Source organism: Dicentrarchus labrax, unplaced genomic scaffold (assembly GCF_905237075.1).
Source record: "Dicentrarchus labrax unplaced genomic scaffold, dlabrax2021, whole genome shotgun sequence".
In the NCBI taxonomy this organism is placed as follows: domain Eukaryota; kingdom Metazoa; phylum Chordata; class Actinopteri; family Moronidae; genus Dicentrarchus; species Dicentrarchus labrax.
Genome location: NW_026136719.1, coordinates 2,372,489 through 2,382,285, shown reverse-complemented (window position 1 = coordinate 2,382,285; position 9,797 = coordinate 2,372,489). Strand labels below are relative to the sequence as shown.

General features: G+C 41.1%; 1 long non-coding RNA gene across 1 annotated transcript; it reads left to right on the top strand.

Annotated features, from left to right (window-relative positions):
- Window positions 1–2,352: 2,352 nt before the first annotated feature.
- LOC127351779 (uncharacterized) lies at window positions 2,353–9,333 on the top strand. The gene is made up of 2 exons (XR_007880949.1): window positions 2,353–2,448; window positions 9,147–9,333. It is a non-coding gene; the product is annotated as an uncharacterized LOC127351779 (long non-coding RNA).
- Window positions 9,334–9,797: the final 464 nt, after the last annotated feature.

Genomic DNA, 9,797 nt, shown 5'->3' with positions numbered 1-9,797 from the left:
CATTTTGTGGATTAAAAATAACTCAACTCACCCGGAGACAGTTCTATAAGAACAGAATCAACGCCCTGTAACCAGAGGAGGGCGGCCCACCTCCTCCAGCCTCCGCTCTGAGTGGGAGTCCGTGAAACTGCTGTACGCATTTTCAAATGTAGCCGTTAGCTTAGCTACAAACAGGCAGCACACAGAAGCTTTCTAGTGACTGTAAAAGCTCCAGCGGACTCTCTGAGCCCCCTACAGTCCCCGTCCTCTGCAGGTCTCTGAGGGGTTTTACAGAGAGCGGCGAAGCAGAACTTTAAGTATTTACAGTTTATGTTCCTTTTACCTCCCTGCACTCACTTTTCAGATAAAGAACATGATCAAAGGTCACCGAGAGCTGGACAGAAACCCGGTCCAGTTAAGGGTCTCTTTGTTCTACGGTTATAAAAGCAATGAGGGGTTTCAGAAAGCGTGAGCGAGTCCAGACTCCAGATCAGATTTTACGCTCGCTCTAAGCCAGTTTTAATGATCCACTTTGGGCTCTGAATGTGCACACAAACACAAAAACCAGAACAGATCCAGATCCTTCAGCCGCTGGAGGACGAGAACAGAACCTTGACCCCGTGTGGATCAGGTCAAAGGTCGTATAATCCGACAATGTTTAATACAGAAAGGTTCAGGAGGAAAAATGAATTATCTTAAAATAAGAGAAAGTTTCTCACATTGGTATAAATGAGTGTAAAGAGGTGGTTTTATAGCTTCATCATACGGGTAACGGGTCCATAGTGTGTGTGTGTGTGTGAGTGTGTGTGTGTGTGTGTGTGTGTGTGTGTGTGTGTGTGTGTGAGTGTGTGTGTGTGTGTGTGTGAGTGTGTGTGTGTGTGTCTGTGTGTCTGATGTGTGTGTGTGTGTGTGTCTGTGTGTCTCTGTGTGTGTGTGTGTGTGTGTGTGTGTGTGTTGAGGTAATGCCGTCCTTATGTAAGAGAGATAACAGCTACGTAACCCAGACAGACAGAGAGTGAAAACCACCATCACATCCGACCTTCAGTTACAGAGCGACTCTTCCTCCTCGCCTTGTCTCTGCTCCCGGCTGGAGCTGTGGTTTCCTGCTCACCGTCTGCAGGCGCTGATAACATCTCCCTCCTGCTGGACTTCCTCCATCACACCACTGCCGGGAACAAGAAAGGTGTTTCTAAAAACTGAGAAAAAGAAGTTGAACCTGGGGGAGGAGAGTTTAACTCTTTTATTTCTTTAGCTGCTGAAGAAACCGTCAGAAATTCAATAAAACACAATTTAAATGCACAAAGATCAGATATTTTACAGGCAATAATGTTAGCGAGCGAGCGAGCCGGCCAACAAGCCGGGAGTTTGGATGAAGCTAGCTGACAGTATTTTTGCTACGTTAGCTAACTAGCAATTCTTCCGTGTTAGCAAGCAAGCTAACGTTATCTAGCTAACAGCACAGCTTAGCATTAATGTTAGCTTTGACTTTGGACTCTGTGGGAATCTTGGAGTTATCTTTGATCAGGATTTGTCATTTAACTCCCACATAAAGCAGACCTCTAGGACTGCCTTCTTTCATTTACGTAATATTACAAAAATTAGACACATACTATCACAGACAGATGCAGAAAAACTAATCCATGCATTTGTTACTTCAAGGCTGGATTACTGCAACTCTTTATTATCAGGTTGCCCCAATAAGTCCATTAAAACGCTCCAATTAATTCAGAACGCTGCAGCACGAGTACTGACAGGAACTAGAAAAAGAGATCACATCTCTCCTGTACTAGCTTCTCTGCATTGGCTCCCTGTAAAATGTAGAATAGAATTTAAAATCCTCCTCCTCACCTATAAAGCTCTTCATGGTCAGGCCCCTTCATATCTTAAAGAGCTCATAGTACCCTATTACCCCTCTAGAACACTACGTTCTCTGAATGCTGGGCTACTTGTGGTTCCTATAGTCTCTAAAAGTAGAACAGGAGCCAGAGCCTTCAGTTACCAAGCTCCTCTCCTGTGGAACCAGCTTCCAGTTGTGGTTCGGGAGGCAGACACCCTCTCCACATTCAAGAGTAGGCTTAAGACATTCCTCTTTGATAAAGCTTATAGTTAGGGCTGGATCGGGTGAGTCCTGAACCATCCCTTAGTTATGCTGCTATAGGCCTAGACTATTGGGGGATTTCCCATGGTGCACTGAGCTCCTCCCTTCCTCTCTCTTTCTGCACTCATTCATGTCCCATTAATGCATGTTACTAACTTCACTTCTTCCCCCGGAGTTCTTGTGCTTTCTCGTCTCGCAGGTTCTCATCGATCCTGGTGGAGCCTCCTGCCATGGTCCTGCTTGACTGCCATTGCCAATACTGTTGTTGCTGTGCACCTGTCTGTCTGTCTGTCTCTCTCTCTCTCTCTCTCTCTCACCCCAACTGGTCGAGACAGACGACCACCCACCTAGAGCCGGAGGATCTGTCCTAGGTTTCTGCCTTTTAACAGGCAGTGTTTCCTTGCCCTTGTCTCCAAGGTCTTGCTCATGGTGGTACTGTTGGGTCTCTGTAAATAATGTTTTAAAGAGTTCGGTCTAGACCTGCTCTATTTGAAAAGTGTCCTGAGATAACTTCTGTTATGAATTGACGCTATACAAATAAAATTGAATTGAATTGATACACACACTGATATACACACACACACTGATACACACACACTGATACACACACACTGATACACTCACACACACACTGATACACAAACACTGATTCACACACACACTGATATACACACACTGATACACACACACTGATTCACACACACACTGATATACACACACTGATATACACACACTTCCTGTCTCCTTCAACACATTTTAAGATGGTTTGACTTTAATAAGAAGAAACTGAACATATTGTTTTTCCTCCTGAACCTTTCTGTATTAAACATTGTCCTTTGACCTGATCCACACAGGGTCAAGGTTCTGTTCTCGTCCTCCAGCGGCTGAAGGATCTGGATCTGTTCTGGTTTTTGTGTTTGTGTGCACATTCAGAGCCCAAAGTGGATCATTAAAACTGGCTTAGAGCGAGCGTAAAATCTGATCTGGAGTCTGGACTCGCTCACGCTTTCTGAAACCCCTCATTGCTTTTATAACCGTAGAACAAAGAGACCCTTAACTGGACCGGGTTTCTGTCCAGCTCTCGGTGACCTTCGACCCCTCCTTGGCTGCGGTAAACTTCTACCCCTCTGACGTGCAAACCTGACAAACAGCGAGTATTTTTCTTGGTTAGACTTCAGCGGTATGCGCTGTATGAACAATGTTAATGATTGAATGTGTGGAGGGGGTCCAGAAACGTCCACGCTCTGTTTCCCCGCCACGTCCCCCCTCGCTCCCCCATCGCAGGCTCACGTTACCGCCTCCTCTGCAGCTCTGAAAACTTCGCCCTCAAGTGCTGTATGGTTAGCGGTCGCGCTGGGTAAACACAGGGGATAAATAAATGTCTATTTCTGAGAGGAAAGCAAATGGTGCTCTTCAACAGGCCATGACTGAGTTTGAATATTTTCGTGCAATAAATGTTATCATGTATTTACTCAGGAAGTGACGCCTGACCAATCTCTGCCCCATACACTGCCTCAGCACACTCAGGAATCTGACTATTACAACACTTTACATCTCTGTCACTTTTCTATTCTGATGGTTTTTATCATAGAAATTAACTTTCTCCCTCGGTGTCACTCTGCAAGAGAAACGGGCCAAATGTTCTTAAATATGATCCAGTTTTCTTGTATTGAGCAAAACAATCTGCCAGTGGGGTAAACCAATTGTTCTTGGCTAGAATTCTTACAACCAGCAATAAAATCAACCACTGACAGACTGTAATGGGCCCTAAAACTAGAAAACAATTCCAGAAATGTAAGAAAGTTGTGCTTATTACAAGCAATGAAAACTCTTATTTAAGATTCTTAAAATAAGTATTTTTGAATTTTGAGCTGAATTTGTATGAAGATAACTTTAATTAATCTAAGATTAATTAAGAACAAAAACAATTTTATAATAAGACTAAATTTCTTCAAACAGTAAATAAAAATCAGATAAAATAAAATGATAAATGCTTCTGGTGTCTTAATTTAAGACAATCACCTATTTTGCTGTTTGAAGAAATTGTGTCTTTAATACCTGCTAGCTGACGATGGATGTAACTTAGCTTGCTAGTTAGCTAGTGGTTTGCACTGGAGCAAAATGCTAACTAACTAGCTAGCTAATGATTGATGTAGATTATATAGCCACTTTCTGTAAAAAGTATAAAATATATCTTTGTCTTAATAAGACATTACAGCTAATATTGAGATTAATTTAACAAGTTACAATGATGGTTTGGTTATATCCCAGCGGAGGATATTAAATGATTATTTTCTGTATTTTAAGAGAAACACCACTTACACAAGTAGTCCCGTCCCAGTGTTGGAAATGAAGCAGCTGTTTTTTATCTATTGACTATTTACATTTAAAGCTAGAGGATCCTGATCCAGAGATCCCAAGAGGAGAGGAAGAGACTCTGAGCTGAATGCATGGGAATGAGATATATGTATACACACAGATGTGTATATATATACATGTACATATATATATATTTAAATATATTTCTCACTTTTTCCCTGATGGTCTGAATAAGTCACTTAATTTGTTGCTGGTTTGTTTTTCAGAAGTCGTTAAATGTGGAGATTCTGTGTTTCCTTCCAGCAGAGACGTATGTGTGTTCGTATAGTTTCAGGATGAAAACCAACACGAACCTTTACACATTGACAAACATCCTGTCAGAGTTTGACAGGATAATAAATTCAATGTTATTTTAAAGTGGACCTCCTGTTCCTCTGCAGTCATCATGTGACTGTTCATCAGTCTGGTTTCACCTTAACTAAAGTCCAAAGATGATCAGTTTATGTTTGACCTGCAGGTTATCATCATTACTCATTACTCTGATGTGGCCTCAGTTTCACAAAGTAAACATCTCACATATAGAACATATAGACTGATTATATAAAGACAAAGAGGTTCCATTACCACATTTAATTAAACATGGTGAATAAATGACTGACTGGACCTCTAATGTCTTCATTTAGCATCAACCTAGCTGTATTAACTCTGCTTAATTAACGCAGAGTTAGCACTTGTTTGCAGTTAACTATTGTTATTAGCAATTGCTCTGCAGGTAGCAGTCGTTGTAGTTAGTAGTTGTTGTAGTTAGTTAGCAGTTGTTGTAGTTAGTAGTTGTTGTAGTTAGTTAGCAGTTGTTGTAGTTAGCAGTTGTTGTAGTTAGTGACCTACACTCTGAAAATGGTATGATACCTTAACAATGGTCCCTAACGGTACAAACATAAACAGGCTAGCAGCTGTTATCCTCTGTAAACTTCCTGGATTAATGTACAGTTTTTAACACGAACAATCTTCCTGAAACTAGCCAAATAAACTGCAACCGCTCCGCTGGCGTTCTGCAGACCCGCTGATGGGCCACTTTCTGCTGGGGCTCGGCTCCCCACGTGTTCCACCAAAACAAGTCCCCTGACATTATTGCAGGGGCACATCGGCTGCATCCTGGCCCTTAGCGCCGCCCAACAGGACTGTGATTGGTTTAAAGAAACACTCGGCGCTGGGTCCGAAGCGTGCAGCTGCAGCCGTGCAGCGTTCCCAGGCCTCAGGCTGCAGGTTGATCAGTAACTCCACCGGTTTAAAGTCTGCTCTGATAAATCCTGCTTACCGGGTCAGTTTGGACTTTACCCCGCTCAGGCTCTCTGTCTGCGTCTCAGCCCTTTGAGCTGTTATATAAAGTCTGTATGAAGGATGTGTGGAATAAACACAGCTCAATGGTTCTTTTATTTTCTTATGTAAGCTGCATTCGGCTCTGAGCGCGGGCCTGCAGGAGGAAGTAAAGAAAGGAAGCAGGTGATTGGCTGCGGTCGGGCTGTCCGGTCTGCAGAGTGTGCACATTAATACGTATAACAAACACGCATCAAAATAACACGACCACAGAGCTCTGACCTTCCCACACTCTGCAGCAGAGAGATCAATACCTGATCCACCAACCAGCAGGAGGATAAACCAGTTCATATTGATCAGTATACACTGTATCTGTATGGATGATATTGATCAGTAGACACTGTATCTTCATGGATGATATTGATCAGTAGACACTGTATCTTCATGGATGATATTGATCAGTATACACTGTATCTTTATGGATGATATTGATCAGTAGACACTGTATCTTCATGGATGATATTGATCAGTATACACTGTATCTTTATGGATGATATTGATCAGTAGACACTGTATCTTTATGGATGATATTGATCAGTATACACTGTATCTGTATGGATCATATTGATCCTGTATTGACAGTCAGACTGTGGACATATGACGGCCTTTAGCTCGTGTTTCTAGAGTTACGTGTTGTTACGAACACGTTAGGAATTGTTCAAATGTGATATTTCTTAAAGGGAGTTTGGTGCAGGGAGCTTTTAGTTGGATTCAAACTGCTAATATGGATCATTGTTAACATAAATATGGCATTGATATTGAACATTTAACAGTCTTCCCACATAATCCTTTCCTATCTGACCATTATTTAATAACTTTCGAATTCATACTATTAGATTATAACCCATTAGGCAAAACTTCCTACAGCAGATGTCTATCTGACAATGCTGTAGCTAAATTTAAGGAGGAGATTCCTTCAGTGTTTAATTCAATGCCATGTCTGAATTTAACAGAATCCTATAACGACTTTAGTCCCTCTGAAATTGATAATCTTGTTGATAGTGCTACAGGCTCACTACGATCAACATTAGACTCTATCGCTCCTATAAAAAGGAAATTATTAAAACATAGGAGACTAGCACCTTGGTATAACCACCAAACCCGCCAGTGAAAGCAAATAGCTAGGAAATCTGAAAGGAAATGGCGCTCTTCCAGATTATCAGAATATCGCTCAATTTGGCAAGATAATCTTAAAATTTATAGAAAGGCCCTCCGTAATGCCAGAGGAGCCTATTACTCAGCACTAATAGAAGAAAATAAGAATAACCCTAGGTTCCTCTTCAGCACTGTAGCCAGGCTGACAGAGAGTCACAGCTCTATTGAGCCACATATCCCCATAAACTTAAGTAGCAATGACTTCATGAGCTTCTTCTATAATAAAATTATTACTATTAGAGAGAAAATTAATCACCAACTGCCATCAACAGTTATCAGTGGCTCTCCAAGTTCAGGGACTTCTACCAATGTAAACTTAGATATATATTTAGACTGTTTTTCTGCTATCGATCTTCATCAGTTAACTTCAATCATTTCTTCATCGAAGCCATCAACCTGTCTATTAGACCTGATCCCAACTAGGCTGCTTAAAGAAGTTGTTCCCTTAATTGGCACTTCTTTACTGGATATGATTAATCTTTCTTTATTATCAGGATATGTACCACAGTCCTTTAAAGTAGCTGTAATTAAACCCCTTCTTAAAAAGCCCACTCTTGACCCAGGGGTTTTAGCCAACTATAGACCGATCTCTAACCTCCCCTTCCTCTCTAAGATTCTGGAGAAAGTAGTCGCCAAAGAGTTGTGTGACTTTCTACATAACAATAGTTTATTTGAGGATTTTCAGTCAGAATTTAGAGTTCATCACAGCATAGAGACAGCTCTGGTTAAAGTTAATAATGACCTTCTGACTGCTTCTGACAATGGACTTGTCTCTGTACTTGTATTATTAGATCTTAGTTCTGCATTTGACACCATTGACCATAATATTCTTTTACAGAGACTTGAGCATCAAATTGGCATTAAAGGAACCGCACTAAGCTGGTTTAAGTCATATTTATCAGATCGCTCGCAGTTTGTACATGTTAACAATGAATCTTCAATAAATACTACAGTTAGTCATGGAGTTCCACAAGGTTCTGTACTTGGACCAATACTATTTACTTTATATATGCTCCCTTTAGGCAACATTATTAGGAATCACTCCATTAACTTTCACTGTTATGCAGATGATACGCAGTTATATCTATCAATCAAGCCCAATGAAATTAATCAATTATCTAAATTACAAACATGTCTTACGGACATAAAATCCTGGATGAGCTGCAATTTTCTGATGTTAAACTCAGAAAAAAACGAAATTCTTGTTCTTGGCCCCAAAAACCTTAGAGACTCACTGTCTAAAGATATAGTTACTCTAGATGGCATTAACTTGGCCTCTAGCACCACTATCAGGAATCTTGGAGTTATCTTTGATTAGGATTTGTCATTTAACTCCCACATAAAGCAGACCTCTATGACTGCCTTCTTTCATTTACGTAATATTACAAAAACTCTTTATTATCAGGTTGCCCCAGTAAGTCCATTAAAACGCTCCGATTAATTCAGAACGCTGCAGCACGAGTACTGACAGGAACTAGAAAAAGAGATCACATCTCTCCTGTACTAGCTTCTCTGCATTGGCTCCCTGTAAAATGTAGAATAGAATTTAAAATCCTCCTCCTCACCTATAAAGCTCTTCATGGTCAGGCCCCTTCATATCTTAAAGAGCTCATAGTACCCTATTACCCCTCTAGAACACTACGTTCTCTGAATGCTGGGCTACTTGTGGTTCCTATAGTCTCTAAAAGTAGAACAGGAGCCAGAGCCTTCAGTTACCAAGCTCCTCTCCTGTGGAACCAGCTTCCAGTTGTGGTTCGGGAGGCAGACACCCTCACCACATTCAAGAGTAGGCTTAAGACATTCCTCTTTGACAAAGCTTATAGTTAGGGCTGGATCAGGTGAGTCCTGAACCATCCCTTAGTTATGCTGCTATAGGCCTAGACTATCGGGGGATTTCCCATGGTGCACTGAGCTCCTCCCTTCCTCTCTCTTTCTGCACTCATTCATGTTCCATTAATGCATGTTACTAACTTCACTTCTTCCCCGGAGTTCTTGTGCTTTCTCGTCTCGCAGGTTCTTGTCGATCCTGGTGGAGCCTCCTGCCATGGTCCTGCTAGATTGCCATGGCCAATACTGTTGTTGCTGTGCACCTGTCTGTCTCTCTGTCTGTCTCTCGCTCTCTCTCTCTCTTCTCTCTCTCTCTCTCTCTCTCTCTCTCTCTCACCCCAACTGGTCGAGACAGACGACCACCTACCTAGAGCCGAAGGATCTGTCCTAGGTTTCTGCCTTTTAACAGGCAGTTTTTCCTTGCCCTTGTCGCCAAGTGCTTGCTCATGGTGGTACTGTTGGGTCTCTGTAAATATTGTTTTAAAGAGTTCGGTTTAGACCTGCTCTATTTGAAAAGTGTCCTGAGATAACTTCTGTTATGAATTGGCGCTATACAAATAAAATTGAATTGAATTGAATTGAATTGAATTGAATAAATATCTGATAATGGTACCGGAGAAAGAAAACACTGACAACTTGGACTTAATGATGGCTAATAAAAAATCCATTAACATCTTCAAAGATCAGGAACTCATGTCCGTCCGTCTCTTAATGCTGTCTGACTTCCTGTCTGTAGCTCATTGATTCCTACTGAAGACTTTACATCACAAATATATAGTTTCATGTTTAAAAAGTAGCAGGAGTTTAAACAAACAGAGACTATTTTCAACAGCGGATGAATACACGGCGTGTAAATATATAATAATAACAATAAATAATTAACTCAACAATTTAGTCACTTTACTGAAAATTAGTGTTCCAGCCTGGAAATTGATTAAATTGACCAAATATCTTGGAGATAATCTATGTTGTCCTGAAAATGTTAACTGTAATGTGTCCTCTCACTCAGATTGCTGTTGGAAGGATAAACTATGCTGTGATA